Source organism: Macrosteles quadrilineatus, unplaced genomic scaffold (genome assembly GCF_028750875.1).
Source record: "Macrosteles quadrilineatus isolate MER2022 unplaced genomic scaffold, UCM_ALF_1.0 Scaffold_2__2_contigs__length_208266976, whole genome shotgun sequence".
NCBI lineage: Eukaryota > Metazoa > Arthropoda > Insecta > Hemiptera > Cicadellidae > Macrosteles > Macrosteles quadrilineatus.
This window is the reverse complement of record NW_026542595.1, coordinates 32,618,374-32,626,820: the sequence shown is the minus strand read 5'-3', so window position 1 is coordinate 32,626,820 and position 8,447 is coordinate 32,618,374.

Here is an 8,447-nt window from a genome sequence, read left to right as displayed (position 1 = left end):
TAACATCACTTTATCCTTTAGAACAACAAACAAAGCCAATCAAATCTTAAAGGACAATAGCCACCTCAAACAATTAGATAAAACCAGCTCAACACAGGGTTGGTACTGATTTTGGAAAATGAAATTCCCTGACTTTTCCAGGTTTTCCAGACTGATATTATACTTTTTCCAGGTATACCGTAAGACAATATCGAATAGTCAGAATCAAGAATTATTAGAAAAAATGTAGTCCTAAATAGTTTACTCATAAAACCAATAAGAAAAGAATTAAACATCTGGAATCTGGAAAAGTAAGAGTACCAACTAACATAACCTCGCACTTTATGTTCTACTTGGCCTTGACTTGACACTGGCAGATAGACGATATGGTGCTTCTGATACTGATATATATCGATATTTTGCTTGCGATATCATCGGTTTATATCGGAAGAAACATGTGATATTGGAAAAATAACTACCATGCTTGTACCGGAGACAAAAAGTAGTACCAAACTAAACTATTAAATGTTTCAACTAACAGGATAAATATTTTTCTATAAACTCCTGCAAGTGCAGTTTTTTTTTAGTTTATTAAAGGTTGAATCAGTATTGGTATAAATTGTACAATGAGGCAGTATCGTATTGAAATTGAAACGATGAATGTCCTTCCACGCATCACGGTACTAACTAGCTCGGTTCGTTCTTTTAAAGCCAGTAATCAGAGGGTGAAGATAGAATGTCTGTCTATGTTCGATGTTTTTTATATCGATGGTAGGTTCACGATGTTTTTGTTACATCGATGTTTTCGCCAAACTTTGATGTTTTTGACCAAGTATTGAGACATAGATGCAAAATGTAGCATATCTGTAAAAAATGAAGTCTTTCAAGAGAAATTCCAGATTTTTTCCAAAATTCCCTGACTTTTCCAGACCAACAAAATTCCCTGACCGTACCAACCCTGTCAACAGGAATCTACAAAATAAATTGTGCCAAATGCCCGAGTTTTTACGTTGGACAAACGGGGCGAGCATTTAAAACCCGTTATATAGAACACCACCCAGACCCAAGGACAGACACACTGAAGTCAACATTTGCACAACACCTAATTGACAGTTATCACAATATGAATGACATCAACACCGGTCTAGATGTCCTAACTGTCATAAGGGAAGTAAAATGGATGTCTTCTAAATTTATAAATCCATAAAAACCCACATTAAACAGTCTGTTCCCGATTGTGTAAGGGCAATGTTTTGTACTCTTGATAGGCCTATCCAACTAAAAGTATTACCTATTTATTTATGTGTTTTGTGTTAAGTGTCATGTGTGTAAACCAACAATGTACAAGCAGATTTTTTAATGTTTATTCCTGGACTGTGTGCTTGAAAATGGCAGCTCGCCGAAAAATATAGCAATGACGAATGTTAATATTTGGAACTGACGACAGTTAATATGAAACCAAATTAGTCAAACTACAACAGTTAATATTTTCTCCATAAGAATTATTAAATATACCGTTTTTGTTCTCTGCTACCTTTGGTTTTTTTGTACAATAGACAGCAGCACAAAATAATTTGCATTTTTTAACTCTACACAATGTTTGTAATGAAAGTTGGGCATTATCTTATTGGTTCAAGTTGAAGAGGAACAACTCCTAAACAAGTCCAGCAATTTTGTAAGAAATTAAATCTGGAAAATAAAGTGTCATATTTAATATCTTTGACAGCCATAAAATTGTGTACTGTATTAACATTATAAAATAACACCTTTATAATAATCTATATAATTAATACGCTACATGAAACTTTGTCGGTTAACCTCCTCCGCCATTTCTTAACCGATTTTATCCATTGACGTCTCATTGGAAAGAGCGTGTCACGTAGATTTGCAAACTGGCCTTACATTTTTGAAAAAGTCCCTTGGCATCTGCCCCATTGGCTTTGAAAGTTCCCATGTTATCCTTATGGAGAACACAATTGTTTACATTTTGATCAGCTGTATAATTTAGTTGCTGTTATTTATTTTTCAATTCAATGAAACGCATTGAGTACATTTATTTACTACAGTATTTGAGTTTGTGTAAACATAACCCCCAAGACGGATCGTGTTAGTATGATTGTATCTTAAATTTGTGCATTTATCGTTGTTTTGTGTAGCTATAATTTGTTTATTTGTTGTTTTTTCTTTTAAATTCCTAAGACGTGACGCCAACGAAACATAGACAGGAGGCGTAATCGTGATAACGACCGCAGCTACAGAACAGTGACGCGTAATAGGCTTAACTCATCAAGTCAGCACCTGACCCTGGACAATCTCAACTATTAAGTTATAAATGCACCCTAACACTACCCCAAAACGACTTTTTGTTCTCAATTGGCCCTCTATCAATGACCTGTGTTGCCTGTACAGCGATGCATTATGAGAAGGAGAAAACCGGCCAGAATGCTTTAGGTTTATCAATAACGAAGATAAACATGGTCTGAGTTACACACCGGCAATCTTTGAGGTGACTATTTTAAACTCATTAAATATGACTGTTATTCATTTTCGTTTTGAAATAACTCCTGTAATACTTTGCAATTGCTCGAATTCGAGCAACATGTACACTAGTCCCTTTAAATATGAATACTCACAAAGTTAACAAGGGGAACTACAGAGCCACCGGGGCGGAGCCCGAAAGGATTTTGAGATAAAAATATGCCTATATGTTAATCGGGAATGTGAGCTATCATCATGCCAAATTTCAGCCCAATCCGTCCAGTAGTTAATGCGTGATTGAACTTCAAACAAACAAACAAACAATCACGCAAACTTTCACATTTATAATATAAGTAAGATGAATGAATAGGCCTAAAACCACATCAACAAAAATTGCATTACACAAATGTGGTAAATTTTAATTAGCCTATTTTATTTTGATAAAATTAATTATTATAATAAACTTTGCCTATTAGACGCAGTAATAATAAACTTATATTTATGATCTAAATAATAAGTTACTTAGATTAATAATGTTGTCCATATAAATGATTTTGAATGATTTTACATTATCCTTTTAACACTTTAATGATTATTTAATTTTTAAATTTTGATGGAAGATTTTTTTTATTCAACAAAAATTATCCAAAATGTTGCTTACGGCAACCGGTTTCAATCCGCAATAGGGATCTTCATCAGGCCGATCAGGATGTCAAAACATTTTTTCTCTTCTTGGGAAGGTCGTCAAAAGGCGTAAAAAACATGCACACATAGTCACAAACACAAAACACGGACATTTAACATTGAAGACACGGCCGAAATTATTGCTACGACTCATCCCCGGCGAAGGTATAGTTTAGACTGCCGGTGGTCAGTGGAATCCAGTCGTCCAATCCTTATCAGCTGTTTCATTGAGCTGAAGATCCCTATTGCGGGTTGAAACCGGTTGCCGTGAGCAACATTTTGGATAACTTTTATGCAGGTATTTAAACCACTTTATTGAAATATTGGTTATCCGGAGGCTAAATCACAATGCAACAAAAATTGTTGTAATAGTCCCTCTTGCACAAATCATTATGCCAATTACTGATACAGAATTTAGAACATATTTGTTTTTTAAATAATTTTTACATTAACCCCTTAACCGCCACGCACGAGATATGCCGGGCGATACTAGTTTTCAGAGCAACCGCCACGTACGAGTTATCTCGTGTTGACGTAATCAGCTGTTGTGTTTTATTTTTAACAGCTCACTTCCCGCCTTATCTCTGATATACGTACGTAAACAAGTTGTTGACAGTGCTGCTTGACTAGTGCTGCAATCTGGTGGATTTTAGTGGTATTATAGGTCAGTAATGGTCCCGATCAGTTCCGTTCGTAGTTTCAGTAAAACTCGTGCTTGCGGAAGCTTACGTAATGCTCACGTACATTATGCGTGTCATTATAATTGTGATTTTTGGTGGTTATTTTCTTGGTAGTGTTGAATAAGTAGTAAATATTAGTCGTAATGGCTGGTGACATGCTTGAGGATGACGATTTATTAGAGTTGTAGACTTTATTGTAGGCCTAATTTTTATTATAGGCCTGACTCAAGAAACCCCCGAACCCCCCCCCCCCAATCTCAAATTTTAGTATTGTTAAAGCTTAATGTTTTTGAAGATGTCTACAAACAACATTGATAACTATTTTCTTTAAAAAAAAACAACTGGTACAATTTTTTAAATCACAAGTAAAAATCGTCAAAAAACGGCAAAAATAAGTGGCAATGGCGGATTTTGACTAGGCTAGTTAGACGGCGGTTAAGGGGTTAACTATAAATTTTTCTCTTTTCTTTGTCTAAGTTTCTTACTCCATTGACAAGTATGAATAGAAAAATGCCGTATTGCTTCGAACCGAGTTGCATAGATTCGAATCGAAAACATTTTGAATTGAATCATTGCTTCGAATAAAAAATTTGTTGCTGCTTCGCACACCCCTAGTTAGGAGCAAATAAAAGGTTTATCAGATGTTTAATTATAACAAACCCATTATCAGTCCAAAACTCATTCTCATTCTTTTAATTCTTTAAGACTTCCATTATTTATTACTACGATAATTATAAACAAATCCCAAAACAATTTTATCATGGAAATTAGTTCTATAATAATAGTTATAAAATAGTTCTATATAAATAATGGGCTATTGAGTTAAAGCATTTACAGCCTTCCCATCCACCACACTACACAGTTCAGTTAGAAACCATCGTATATTGGCTGCAAAATTCTAAATTCCCTCTCTCTGCACATGACAAACCTATCATGAAAAGGGAACCTTGGTACTGGTTTGTAAATGAACCAGTGTGCTCAATCAAGGAGGAGTTTTTGACCAAAGAACATAGGCATGGCAAACCAAAGAAACTACCTAAATAATTATTGTAAAGCAAGAGAAATTTCCTATTTTTGTATTTTGTCGCTAATGTATTTCTTGAAGTACCTAATTACTAATAAAGATGTCTGTCTATTTGTCTATTGTCTATTAAATCTCACTCATGCAGTATTTTTGTTGTGAACATTCAATTTGCCGCTGGCCATAGACCTTTGCCACAAAACTGTTTATGGCTTCATATTAAACTTGTAACTAATCACCAGTCATATTATAACTTGAAATATACATATCTTCTTGATCAGCATTGTACGTGTTATTAAATTTACGGAAAGTAAATAAATGAAACGTCTTATAACACTTTGTGAATAACAGTATAAGCGTAAATATATGTTTTAAGTGTTATAAGAGGTTTCATTTATTTACTTTCCGTAAACTTGAAATATGATATTGTAGATATTTTATCTTTAAAATGAAAAACCCTCAAGCATTATTGTTTGCATTTTAGAGAATTTCACTTATAGGTAAGACCTGGACCCACCGATTTTCTTTTTTGTTTTGTTTCCCCAGAGGCCAAAAACACCATCCATTAAAATTCACATACTGTATATTATTTATGTGCCTGTCTGTTAGCACGATTACTCGAGCAAAAATCATCCGATTTTGATGAAATTTAGTACAAATGTATAAACCTACATTTATTTAAACGAGTTCGCAAACCAGCTCAGCATGATCAGACCATGGTTTTATGGTGGAATTGTATATATATATATATATATATATAAATTTTAAAGGATGGTGTTTTTGGCCTCTAGGGACCTCAAAACGAAAAAGTAAACTGGTCCCGGGTCCAGGTCTTACCATGAGTACTACGGTAATAGCTTATTCCTTATTTGGGAAATTCGCTAATAATAATAGTATGGGGGAACAGAAAAAAACCGAACCAAAACCAAACTAAAATCAAACGTGATGTAAAATCAGTAACCGAGTCATCACTAGTTTTATTTAGTTTATAGGCAGAAAATCGTATTGTAGATTAAACTCCACAAGTAGCAGGATTTTCAATTGCAGCTCACTTTTTTAAATTTAATATTACAAAATAGGGATGTTTAACAACACTTCTGTTAAAACACAATTCAATTTGTTTTATCCCACATATTTTAGTTACCAACCCATTAGAAAGGAATTAATGCGCTGCCTGCAGCACCCTCTGTCGGCAATTAATTTTACCGAGTTTGTAGACTTTTACTCTAATTGTTAAAGATAGAAAACCTTAGGTAATAAATTAATAATTCATTCGCCATTTTGTTCACAGTAAAATTGTATCGGCCTACAAAAAAATTGGTAACTGAATAATCAGAGTGTAAAACTAAAAAAAAAATCAAATTATAAAGATAACAAAAATACAAATTTTAAAAACAATTTTTTTAAAGTAAACTTGATTTATAAATTCCAAGATTGCTCCAAACACCAAATGATACTACTATCAAAGATTACATATGCTATGCAAAATAGATATTGCAGCCAAGCCATTTTTGTGATATCAATTTCCGTGCGAAGCCCAGCGAATGTCTTCACAACCTAAGACTTCATTGCCGACATGACCAGCTGTTATTTACGTATTTTTTGTTGTTGTTTATTGTTATGGTTAACCTTTATTTGTGGTTTTTTGCTTATGTAAGTAACTGGAGGTTTATTAGAAGATGGATTAGCAAGAGTGAAGAAGTGTTAGTATTATGTGTAGTGAATTACAATTGTATTATGATTTGGATATTTTCCCCCCAATTGAAAAATTACAAGTTGTTTACTTTTATAAGGAATAACATAGAAAACAATAGTTTGTTTTACCTTACTGCAGCTGATTGTGGGTGATATCTGGTTTCCATGGCTACACAATCTTGTTTGTTATTCGCAAAAATAAATGAGTAACTACATAAAACAATAAGCAAGATATAAACATCATAAATGTAAGAAGAAACAAAAAGGGGAAAATAATAATAAAATAACTACAGTAGTGGTGCTGCGTAGCGGTGACACAAGCGGCACTTGTAAGCCAGCCGCCGGGCCTGCAGCGGCTGTATGAGTAACGCTTGTAAGTCGGCGCCAATGGGTTAAGGTGCAAAAACAGTATGTTGTCTCTTCTGTTTGCTATCCCTAAGGCGGTCGACACACGGGAAGTCTGAAACCCAACTAAAGTTGAACCAACTGTTTTGTGACGCGATTACGGTTGCAGTTGCGTTGGTTAAATCTGCACACGGGCGCAACTATGATTGAGTTGAGACAGTGAATGAGTTCTAATTTTGTTATAACGATACTGTGTACTGTGTATGGTGTTTGAAATGAGTAATAGTGATGAAGAAGCCCTGGTGTTTTGTAAACAATCAAGAAAGCGTAGAGTAGAAGGTGTTGGGTACATCCTTATGTTAAAACAAATATTTAATGTAGGCTCTTTGTAGCTGCTGCTGCATTACAAGAAACAGACGCAAAATTTCAGTCTATGTACACAGGATGTCAAAAAGTGCTTACGAAGAGTTATCGCAGTTGGTATATCTGATCCTTGAAAAGCGCAATACAAATATGCGAAAAGTTGTTCAAACCAGGCGACTGAAATCACCTAGCAACCGGCAGGTCCGGTTGCTTAACGACTGATCGCCGACTGGTCCTCAACTGGTCGCATCGCAGTCGCACCGTGTGTACTGTCCCACCTAACTACATTGGTCGGGACGAAGGCGACTAGTTTGTCCAACTGGTTGCCGATTTCAGTTGGAAAACAGTCTTCCCGTGTGTCGACGGCCTAAATAGAATAAATCAGTTCCTGTATATTGCTTGTTTTATGGGTGTATTTAATCATATTTGGCAAATTTCTCAATGTCATTGTAGCATTTTAAAAATGTAATTAAAAACACTGTGTTTTAGTAACTACAAACCAAAGCACTCATTGTGCCAATGTTATTTATATAGAGAGTGGATATAGGCTAAGTGTACACTTCTTAAAATTATGAACCTGTTTCAATAAAGGTAAGTTACTACATATTAAATTGGTCTGTAGATTTGCTGCGATGGAGGTATTTTCCTTTTTGTTAGAGAAATAGCGATATATTGATTTTATTTATGCTATTTATTAGAGTAAAATGAACATTTAAGGGAATTGAGATGCCAAATCTGCAATAATCAGACAAAACATAACCTTGAATTGAATGGGTTTATACAATAATTTCTTGTAAATTCTAATTCAATGTTATTGAACTACATACATACATTTATACAACTTTATTCGTCATTTTCTTGTCCATTGCTTTTCCTGCATTTATATTAATTAATAATAAAGAAATATTTTAACAAGAATGATTTCTCAAAGAGTTAAAATAAGTGGTGTGTCGTAATCCTTTTATAAAGTTGGTATTAGTACTGGTTTTTGACTTAAATCGATTCTTAGGTACAGCACGGTACTTTACTAGATAGTTAGTAATCATTCTTTGTTGCAACTGTCGGCAATTTACATGACATATTAGAGTTTCCAAAAACTGTTGATTACATACAAATCAGCAGTCAAATTCAGGTGTGCATGTTTACATATTGCAATTTAAGAGTTAGGGGAAAATTTGTGAACGAGTATGACAACAATCCAC